A 12100-nucleotide genomic window follows, 5' to 3' on the forward strand; every position below is an offset into this window, starting at 1 on the left:
CACAAAGTACGATAACTTGTAAACAAAATGCACTATCTTATGAATTGGGCAATGGAATTTACCTGAGCAAGCCCTGTGGTTCTCCGCTATAAATGCTTTTTCCTCTAACCACACACAATTAATTAAGCATGGAGAGCTATTCTGGTAAGATATCGAACTTCTTAGAAGCACATTTTCTTCTGAATTTTGGTGTGCAAAACAAATTATAACAATGATATGTTTTGGGGAAACATGGCTTGAATTTTAAAATACTAATTTTAGATGCTCAGAAAATGTATATATCTTAATTACTAGTATTTACATTGGATATCAATAATTGGACAAATTTTGAAAATATTTTTTATTGTGATACAAAGGACAAAAAATCTGATTTGAACTGACTTCTTTATGCTATTTTCTTACAATATCAAATCATGTCTAGAAATTCCAATAGCAATTCACTTTCAACACCATTGGTTCTTGAATTTGAAGAAGCTAAGCTAACTTGGTTTTTAGTATTCTACTAATTGAGCCACAGCTCTACTTCTGCCTTTTCTGGTTAATCGGAGAAAAGACTGTCACAAACTTTCCTATCTGGGCTGGCTTCTTAGCTTCCTGAGATTCCTAGGATTCCTAGGATTACTGGCATGAGCCACTGGTGCCTAGCAAACTTCTGATGGTCACTTTTTTAGAAAATAATTTTGAAAGAACATTTAGAAAATCAACTAACTCTTATTATACTTATAGGGAATCCATAGCATAAAGTCAATTCATATTTTCTTTCTCTGTATGTGTATATATTTTGTCTTCTTCTAACTTTTGCTATAGGCACAAATTATTTGCCTACTTGGAGTTTTAAGATTAACAGTATACTAAATTTAAATGAATGCTTTAGTCACTTTGATAATACCATATTTAAGTCTGAATTGTTGCTTTCAGACGATCACATCTTATACAACTGTTCTTTTTCACCAGTACCTCTGTCAACACTAGAACTACTTAAGTCATCTTGAGTAGTCTCCCAGCATTTTAATTTCTCTCCAAGTTGTTCAAACTCTAAAATTCCCATTCATGATGAGGCTGTCTCAGGTTAGCCACACGTATTGCCTTCCACATGCTAAGGAGAGGTTGCTTTTATTCTACAGGCACACTTTGCACTCTAATTATTAGTGGACATTTTCTGTTTGATTGATTTGGGGGCTGGGCACTGTCCCTAAGCCTCTTTGTGCTCAAAGCTGGTGCTCTGCCACTTGAGCCACAGCACCACTTCAGGTTTTTGAGTGGTTAATCAGAGATAAGAGTCTCATGGGACTTTTCTGCCCAGCCTGGCTTTGAATTGTGATCCTCAGATCTCAGCCTCCTGACTAAGTAGGATTACAGGCATGAGCCACTGGTGCCTGGTTTATTGGTGGACTTTTAAGTGGTCTTATAAACCTTGTCTAGAGCAAGCATTCAGCACTTACTCTTGTGAGATCACACCAGCAAGAATCATTTCTGAGCCTGTATCAAATGTTCTAGGTTCTCTTATTGACCATCCCATCTCATCATTTCTGTGAGCTCTTCCAACAAGCATCAATGGGTACCTGTGGCTCAAGTAAACTTTCAAACACATTTTCCTTTGATAACAAAGGCCTTGGAGATGTGATACTCAGAATAATGATGCCCCCTACCCCAACAGCTCTCAGCTATCCATACACAAATCTCAGAAGCTGGGACTAGGTTATTTACAGAGAAAAAAGAAATGAAGGTTTGCATAGTGAGGTAAGGTGACCAGTCAGCTGGCTTTGAAATGAAGAGTTGACCCAGAATTATGCACGGGTACCTAAAAGTGGACAAAGGTAAGGCTGAAGGGTGAATTCATGGGAAGAGAAGATGACAGAAGAAGCTAGAGTGATTTAAAGTATAAAAAACAATCTGGATTTGGACATGCAGGAAGGAACCCAGGAGCTAAAGTGTCAGAGTAGCTTCTAGGGACTTAGAAAAGACCTCAGCTGACCGACATGGAAACAGGGATGTGAACCTCATAACCACAAAGAAATAAATTCTGCCACAACCTTAGTGAACACGGAAATCATTTCCCCTCCAGCCTGCACAGAGCAATGAAGCATGCACTAACATCTTGCTTATATCCATTGATGCGCTGCACACTGGACTACCCATCCTCAGAACTATCAGGAGCAGTGACTCCATCGATAATGGATATGGAACAATTTCTCAGCTTATTAGGGAGCATGAACCATTTCCTTCCTCCTGGAGTGAATATTTAATTACCCACTTAATTCCTTACAAGCCACATCAGACAGCATTTCATAAATTACAGGGTAGGTAAGTATTCCTGCCCATACCCATGGGTGATTATTGGAAGCAACACAATAGTTTTGAGGGCGGGGGGAGAGGAGAAGTTCAATTTTCTCACATTTTCCTGTGCAACCTTCAAGGAATGCAGGGCTGAGTTGTTGAATTCCAAAGTTTGCTTAACTGGGGGTCCCTTTTGTCTACTACTGAATATCAGGAGCTCTGTATCAGGGGGAAATACTTAAATCTGCAAAAAATGCCTGACAATGCCAAGCATGCTGAAGAAGAGTTCTATGACTGTGGCTCAGCTGGGCATGGGGAGCAGTGGCCAAGGAGAGCAGAGTGGGCAGCGAGGCCTGGGCCGTGGCATACCCGTACCATGAGAGGTTTTCCTTTTCCTCTCTTGTTTTGATTACTTGCAGAGGCCACCAGCACTAGAGGCAGCCCTTAAATTTGAGCTATTAACTTTCAGTGGAAGCATAATAGCCTGGTAATCAGCCAGCTTCCTTGGTGGGAACTATGTGGCTGGTCAAAAGGGTGGCTTGGGACTGAGCATTCACACTGGCCAGAAAGAAATGTAGGGTGCCCAAGGGCCAGCTTTGAACAGACAATAAGGAAAATGTCAGAGGCTGCATTTTATTTGTATATCCATCATTTTATAAACAGGTTTCCTTATTCCTGTTCACTTACCAGTTCTTACTTTTAGCAGCACGTGAGGAAACACTCTAATTTTTGAACCTCACTCTCCTGTCTGTGCTGACAAAATTCTTACAGGTTAACTCTTCAGCCACCTTGCCCTAGGTCAGATAGACTACACAAAGCAGAAGCTGTCTTCTACAATATATTTGTTGAATTCCTTTGTTCATCTGGGATGGAGAATTTCTCACCAGTTGTCCATTGCCCTTATTTTTGAGAGTCTAACTTAAATACTTAAAGATACACAGTGTAAGAAATAAAAATGAGCCTTAGAGATTGTCTTACCCATGAGCCTCGACTATGTTTCATGTCAAGTGCCAGCTCAAGTGATTCATTCTACCTCCTCCCCTGAAAGTGGAGGCTCAGCATGGCGCCAGCAGCAACAGGAGCACTAAATGATCTCAACTATTTCGGTCAGGAGTGCAGAAGAGGGTTTGGAGCTCTGCCAATGCTCCTGACTCTCAGACTGACTCTAGCCTAACGTGCTCACTTACAGATGACAATATTAACCCCAGAAAGGAAAATGAACCAACATAGTGTCACTCAGGACTGATTGTCAGAAGAACAGAATCTAAATAAAGTTGAGTCTTTTTTTTTTTGTTTTTTTTTGTTTTTTTTTTGTTTTTGTTTTTGTTTTTTTTTTTTTTTTTGGCCAGTCCTGGGCCTTGGACTCAGGGCCTGAGCACTGTCCCTGGCTTCTTCCCGCTCAAGGCTAGCACTCTGCCACTTGAGCCACAGCGCCGCTTCTGGCCATTTTCTGTATATGTGGTGCTGGGGAATCGAACCTAGGGCCTCGTGTATCCGAGGCAGGCACTCTTGCCACTACGCTATCTCCCCAGCCCTAAAGTTGAGTCTTGTGCATCACCCACAACTAGAACTTCCAAGAGGAATATTGTGAATATTTCGTTCTTCTTTTGTCACCAATTTCAGCTAGTCCTTCATTATCTATTCTTTACTTTGGTGTGTAAGCCTTGTTCACAGGACATCTTCTCCATTTTCTAAGGGAGAGTTGCCAAGGGAGGGACACTTTGTTTATACCTCTATGTGAATTGCTTTGTCGGATAATCCATGACGATATATAAGACTACCTTTGGAATAAATTATGCACCTGCTTTTCTCCCTACCTAGATGATAGGATGAGCATGCTCAGTTTGATTCATTGCGTCTCTCTCACAGACAAAAACAAAATCTGTGGCATATAAGAGGACTGAAATAAACATTTGTTGGCTTAATGAATTTGAAGTGATAGTCACATTTATACCAAACTAGCTTTGAATTTTAGACACTATTGAGAGGCATTTGGCAAAAACAAACAAACAAACAAAAACAGCATGTGGGAATGTGCATAAAGCCCAATGCTCATTTATATAAATCAAGATGTATTGGAACAAACTCAATCCTATTGGCTTTTGTGATGCAACTTTTCATGTGATAATGGTAGTTGCTGAGTAAATGCCCAGAACATGCAGCCCAACAAACCTAAACAGTTCCTATGGTCCCTTTCTCAAAAAAAAAAAAAAAATGTGTGTTCTACTATGGATCATTCACAGGGATGAAAAACAACTAAAGGCAGCCAGAGCTCTGTTTGTGTAATCCACCAAGAAGATTGTGTTAGTCACACTTTTCCATCATCATGACAATTTACTTTAAGGAGGAAAGATTTTTTTAGGCTCAGAGGTTGTAGTCCATGGTGGGTTGGTTCCATTGTACTTATTGTTATTAGTGCTATCTTTAAACACCTGTCAGAAGGAGTTGCCATTTAACAAAGAAGTTTATGAAGACAATATAATTTTGATCTATGTGACCCCTTTTAACATCCCTAAGTTAGTAAGCGCGTGGCAAAGTGGAAACAACGGGTAAAAGGCATGGCAGAGGAAGGCTGCTCCCCTCCTAGCAGCCAGGAAGCAGACAGCAAGAACCCCTACCCTAGCTCACTTTCTCCTTTCCCTTTGATTTCATCTGGGTTCCCAACCTACTGGTCCACATCCCAGGTGTGTCTTCTTTCCTTAAGCTAAATCTTTTCTGGACAGAGTATGAATAAATTCCCTAGATGCACTTAAGTTTGGCAAATAAGATACTGTAGGATTTTGTTCAGTAGATTACATGTTATTCGCCCAAATGAATTTGCTCTCCCCACACTTCCAGATGCCAATTCTTGACTCGTCATTTGAAGTCTCAGAATGGAGGAAACCATGTGACTTGTCATACTTCTGATCTTTATAGTTTTCCTTTTTTAGAAACTACTCTCCTTCAGTGAGCAGAACACTCTGCCTGAGCTTGATTAGTGAACCTCTCTGAGCCTCAGTTTCCTTCTAAATGGAACCGACAGACTAATAGAGTCTGATTCACAGGGTTTGGGAGAGCGGTGGATGATATAATGTGAGTTAGAACTTAGCAAATTGTTTGTAAGCACTTTTTGTCCTGTTATATATGATTATTATTGTTACATGCTCTTTCTGTTCTCTGCTCAAATTCTTCCAGCAACTGGTAATTTATTTTCTCTAGAGGCAGCTGTTGCTCCCTCAGGCAGCTCTCACTGTTATAATATTGAGCCCAAGTGAACCTCCCTGTAATTTGCATTACTGGCTCTGGTTTTTCATCTTAAGGTCACACAGATCTCATCTATCAACTACCTGAAAGGTGTTCAATGATCACAGGTAATCACTGTTCTGTACCTCTAAGTCTGCTGTTCACTCAGCCACACCTCATTTCATTCTATTTTTCTTTCCACTCACTATATTGACTTTTCCCTTTGACCTTGATCCAAATTTCCTTTCATCCATCCTAAATTACCTTTACTTGTCTTCCCAACTTCTCTCTCCTTGCCCCCCTCCCAATATAATTAATGATTACATTATTATTTCTACATGTCCAAACAGAACATGTGCATGCTATCCTATACTCTTAATTCCTATCATTGCTTGGTTTTGGTGTGTTTTTTTTCTCTGTTCTGTGTTGTTTACTATAAATACTTTGGCTCTGCTTTGATTAAAACGAAGGCTAGAGAACTAATGATTTAAAAATTTCAGTGACATCTTCAGGTTGTGGAGCTTGAACTCTGGGCCTGGGTGCTGTCCCTGAACTCTTCAGCTCAAGCCTAGTGCTCTCCCAGTTGAGCCACAGTTTCACTTCCAGTTTTCTGGTGGTAAATTGGAGATAAGAATCTCACAGACTTTCCTGCCCGAGTTGGCTTTGAACCATAGTCCTCAGATCTTAGCCTCCTGAGTAGCTAGGATTACAGGCATGAGCCACTAGCACCGGATCCATGAGTGTACTTTTGAAGAATTAAAAACAAAATTCCTTGCTTTATTCTAAATGTATACCAGGTGTAGTATTTCACGAGCATTAGTCAAGTATTGATTAACTCTGGCTCAAAGAAAAAATGGCACTTTGCTGTCAATCAGCAAAGTTTACCTAGCTACCATTTATAGAATCAGGCAGTATCTATCTCATGTCAGCAACCCCTCAGTGCTTGCTCTAGCTGAGACAGAACTGTCCACCAAATATTCTATCTCCAAATGTTCTATGTCTTTGGAGTCTTTTGTCAACAGTTATGGCCATTTGCTCAGTTAAGGCAGTGACTTGAATGAAAGTGGTACGTGTCACTCTGACTGAAACAATGAAAATCCCATAAATTTCCCACTGTCAGAGTTCCTGAACAACTATGTGGAGCAGATACCTGCTGACCCCTCCAGGGAACCTTAAAGGTCAGTTACTGCACAATTACAGGGCTTATTCTAATTCATCCTTTTATCCTGTTCTGAAAAAAAAAAAGTTCCAAATCCTACCATGCCTGGGTGATAGAACACCATTCTCCAGCCCTTATTCGTATTGTTTTCATTCTTTTTACTCTTTTGTAGCCTGATCCTTTCATCATTTTCTATACTCTATCTAGATTTGAGTACATCACATATGTTTGGTCTCAAGGATCCACGTTTCCTCTGCCTCAAACTCTCTTGCTGGGCTCATTTGACTACTGATTTAACCACTACCTATCTAGGAAACCATCTCAATTCATTAAATCTATGTTCGAATACACATCCTATGCTTTCATAGCATTCCATGCCTCTCTTTCAAAACACTTCACTTTCACTACCATGCAGTGATAAATTGTACAGTGTTTTTATTTAATATATGTTTTGAGTGTAAATTCCTTGGGGGTACAATCTCTTTTTGATTCACAACTCTAACCCCAGCACCATCAGCAGTAAAGGACATAGCGAGACCCTATTCATTTTTACCAAAACTACTAGATATTTCCATTTTATTAGGAGGAGAAAGGATCTAACAGATTTTTACATTTATTTGTAAGTTTTTGGTCCCCTTATCTGATTTTTTTCTGATCTTTGAAGGCCATTCCACTTAACATTATGCTTGGAATACAATTACTTTCTCTGTGTAGATTCAGCTTCGGAAGCTTTCCACATGACATGTCAAACAAAAGGAAGAAGAAGGTTAAAAGGGCAAAAGTGATTAAACTAAGCACCCAGCTGAGTGCTAAGTCATGAGAGGAGAGAATATTTCCATATTAGGTGGGCTACGTAGTTGTGTGGCTACTGGGGCTGGCATAGTTCTATGGGGCCTGAGTACTGGCAAGAGACAATGATATTTAGATCCAGTATATCATAGGCAGCTCCTGCCTTTCCTGTGGCTGGCCACGTGCCACACACAGCAGATTAGTCCCCATCTCATCCATGAGTAGGACTATTCTCAATGCCAAGATAGTATTTATGAGACATTACAGCTGCTCTGACAGTACCTTACTTCCTGTTTGAATAAACCCTTGGGAAGAATCTTAACTCAATTATTGATTCCAGGCTATAGATTCAATAGAACCAGTTTCTGACTCAATTGGAACAGCTATTACCCTGATTTCAATTCTCTCTCTCTCAAATCTAATTTAAGTATCTCCAAAAATGGGAAAGTTTCAAGCCTAAAAGTGGCTTTTTATGTGTTTAAAACACCCATGGTCAAAAAGAGTAGGAGTCCTATTGGCTTGTAGTTTTAATGCTGCATTCTGAGGAGTACATGATATTGGCCAGAATGCAGTGGTAAATATATTTATTCTCTCTCTCTCTCTGTCTCTCTGTCTCTTTCTCTCTTTCTCTGTCACTAAAAGTACACACACACACACACACACTTTTTAAATGCACTTAGTATTCTAAGCACTAATATATAAAATGAAAAGCTCATTTTCTGGGATAAAATATTCCTGTTCTGTCTAAAAATTCTGCAGTGAAGAGCATCAGTGTTTCAAGTCTTAGACATAGAAGTAGCAGCTGACTGTGGGTAGAAGGAAACAGGAAGTGAAGCTTCAGGGGTTAAAGGTCTTCTCTTTTCTCCAACCATAGTCGCATTTAATTTTATTGGAGACAAGGGCCTCTCCTGTCATTTATTTCACTGATTTGTTCCTCAGCATTTATCAAGTTCCTACTTTGTGCACAGTGGTTGTTTGATCCCAAAGAGAGTTATGGTGAGTAAGTTTTTAAGACTGGCCTTGAGTGAACTTTGTCATTATATAATTTCCCTATTTAATAAGGTAACACCTGAAAATCTGATAAGATAGTCACTTCAGGTACTGGATTCTGCGATAACCCAAAATTGCTTAGTAGTTGATTCTTTCCATATCTTTTAGATGAAAATACAATCTAGCCTGCACCTTCATTTGGCCCTCACCAGAGAGTCAGCAAAATTTCCAATCTAGCACTAAGTGAACTGAGAGAACTGAGATCATTGGAAAGGATTTCAGGCTACTACTTCTTGGTAGTTTATTATGCAGCAATAGCACAGTGATATGGAAGTCAAAGAAAATGGGAAACTTGGTGTGGGCTTTAGAAGCTTATTCTTAAATTCATCAAATGAACTTTATATCCCTACATACTGATGCGCACTACAAAAGCAATGTGCATATTCATATTTTGAGGTCTCAAGTCAGTAGCAACATTGCACTTATGTTAATAGGTTTTGACCATGTGCCCAACAACATGCTTGGTCATTGAATCAAAAACAGACTCAGTATCTGTCTAAGACTCTAGGCTGTGAAGGAAAAGAACAACCACAGGACAGGTACCCCCACTGCACTATTCAGAGTCCCAGAGAACACTGTGGCACTGGTAACTACTGGGTTTGCACAGTTCAGACAAGAAAAGCACCTTGAAGGGGGTGGAAACAAACATGAATCCTGAGTTTCCAAAAGTGCATTGTGTCACTTTTTTCTGCTTCTAGACAATTTTGTCCAACAAGCCTACAAAAAATGTATTAGTCAGTGGACATAGCAATGCATTTAACTGCCTTCTCCAAAATTGTGAGGCCACTTATGCCAAAAACCTATTCCATTATTGCCTCTATTGTCTATTGTTCAATGTTATCCTTGAAGTCATTTGGTATGATGCCTTAGAAGCTAAAATTCCAACAAGTGAAGATCTTGACAAATACCTGTTATCAATGAGCATTAAAATGCATTTTTCTCTTTTCTTTTTAAATACTTTTTCACTGGATTTGAAAACATAATACACTTTGGAAAACAGAAAGTGATTGTACTGATGATCACAGAGACTTAAAGTATTTCATCTCAGGAGGGTCAAGGAAAAGCACAGTATCTGCATATTCATAAACAGAAGTACAACTCACATTCTCTTCTGACAACCTTGTACTTGAAAGACAGTGAAACAATTACCTTTGCTCTCTAATTTTCTCCATTTGAAGTGCAATTTTGTATTTCCCACATGAACAGTAAATTGCCCTTCCGTTTTATGAGTGTTTTAGAATTACAACAGAAGGTCAAGCTCTAAAAAGCAATTATTAAACAAATATCATTTGTGTGCAAAATAAAAGTGTACACATATATACATGCACATGTCTGTCTGTCCATTTATACTGACTGATTTATGTCCATGCTAATTTCAAGTTTAAAAAAAGCAAAGAATTTTGATGTCTTTCTAATTTCCTATGTCTATGATCCAAGAATAATGATTATTGATCTCTGGTCTACTTTTTGAAAAGAAATGCACTTTGTCCATTGGCTCATGATTAATAGCTCTCACATAATAATAAGCAGTATAATTCAAAGTGAAAATTGATATTAAAAGGACAGGAATAAAAGAACTCATAAAATATAATTGTAACAACAGAAATGAATGAAGGCACACTTACTGAGACACAAAGAACAAGAAAGGAAGGGATTGTTATTATGTGTGAGGCTTTACAATAAATGCAATGAGGAAAGCATTATGGAAAACTTGAGAACTTGGGTAGAGCTAAGAAGAAGGGAAATTTAAAGGACTGTGCTACTTAGCCAGTCTTTATGAGTCAGTTGTAATTAAGGACAGACAGTAGTGACAAATGCTCACCTAATACACATGCACAAGAAAATATCTACCTCTACTGGAACCCCTTTATACAATCGCATCACTGACATTGTTTTTCCATATAGACTTCTTGATGCCATTTGCTTTATAACCTGGTTAAAACTTCAGGTGTTGGTACTTATTTAATAAGGTGATAATGTTAACAAAGGTGAAATCATTTTGCACATTTCAGGCAGTTAGCAGATGACAATGAACCAATGAATTGAGTCAGAAAATCAAATAGTTTGGAGGGCCTGCAAAGATCATACAGTTCACAATAAATACAGCCCATGCCAAGTTATGAGATGCAGAAAGCTGAAGAGGTGATGAAAGGGAGAAAACAGTAAGAATTGTATTTCTCATGCATTCTTCTAAGTACTTAGGATAACTCAACTCATTCAGCCCCCAAATAAACTTACCCACATTTTCCCTATGAAGGCATCAGAGGGGAGAGACTAAATAAGCATCCCAACTCTTCTTCAAGAGGCAGTTCTGCCAGCTTGAATGTCAAGAGTCTGGCTGAACATGTCATACTGTTGTTCCACTGCTTCTTATGGGTGGGGGGGGAGGGAGGACAGAGGTGTAGGGACCTACCAAGAATACTTAAAACACAATAATTGAGTTTCATATCCCAGGTTTGCTATTTATTACTCAAGTGTATTATCATGAAAACTATCTAAGACAGGCTAAACCTAAACAAGCCACTTAGGAATAAAAGAAATTTATTTAACTTACAGTTTCTGGAGGTTCAGTGTCCAAATGTCATAGTTCAGGCTCCTTGCTGAGGGCTGTTCCTTAGCTACGACAACTCATAAGGAACAGCAAGAGGAAGGGAGCTGGGTGACACCAGCTTGCTCCTGTAAAAGACCCTTTCCTTCTACTGGCTCTCTGTTGTCAAGGTTCTGTAGCCTCTTTCAGTACTGACACCTGAGGGTCAAGCTGCCACTTTCAATGGAACACAGCGGCTTCCATTTCACTGTATGATTTTTGTTGTCAATGAACCTTGTTAAGCTTCAATTTTCTTATCTCCAAATTGGGTAGAGTAACAGGACCTGTGCCTTATGGCATAATTATAAAGATTGAGTGCGCTCTTGCTAGAAAGTTTCATCTGGCCCAGTGATTTATACCAGTGTTTACTCAGGGAGTTCCTGGATGTATTGACATTAGGAAGAGCAAAAAGATCTTGGGTTTGTCACAATTTAGTCAGACAAGCACAGCTCCTGGGATGGACTAGGAATAGTCCATGGAATAGGAGGTTTGTTACAGGAGCAGCTCTTGGAGTTCTGGGGTGTGGAAAGAAAGCCATCAGGCTGTTGTCTCTCTGTGTAGTGTTGGACATGGAATTATTGTGGGTGAAATAGCATGGAGATGGAGAGCTCCACCTTGAGGAACAAAATAATGACATTGAACCCATGTGATGTGTTTCCCCCTTTTTAAAAAACAATTGACTATTGTTATTATAAAGATGGTGTACGGAGGGATTAAAATCACATGAGTCAGGTAATGAGTACACTTCCTTTCATACAGTGTCTTCTGTTCCCTCACTCTCTCCTAGTCCCTCCCATCTCTACTCACTAGTTGGATAGCTCACTTTCTTTAATGTCCAGTGAATTCCACTGCTGTACTTTTCACCTTTCTCCCTTAAAGTTCTGTAACATACTCCCCACCTCCTGGAGATATTCAGGAGAATACACCACACATAAAGAGAAGACAGAATCATCAAAAAATAAAAGTTAAAACAAAGAGACAAAGAGCTTTGTTTCCATATCTTGGTGTGTGTGTGT

This window comes from Perognathus longimembris, chromosome 10 (genome assembly GCF_023159225.1).
Source record: "Perognathus longimembris pacificus isolate PPM17 chromosome 10, ASM2315922v1, whole genome shotgun sequence".
Taxonomy (NCBI): Eukaryota; Metazoa; Chordata; class Mammalia; order Rodentia; family Heteromyidae; genus Perognathus; species Perognathus longimembris.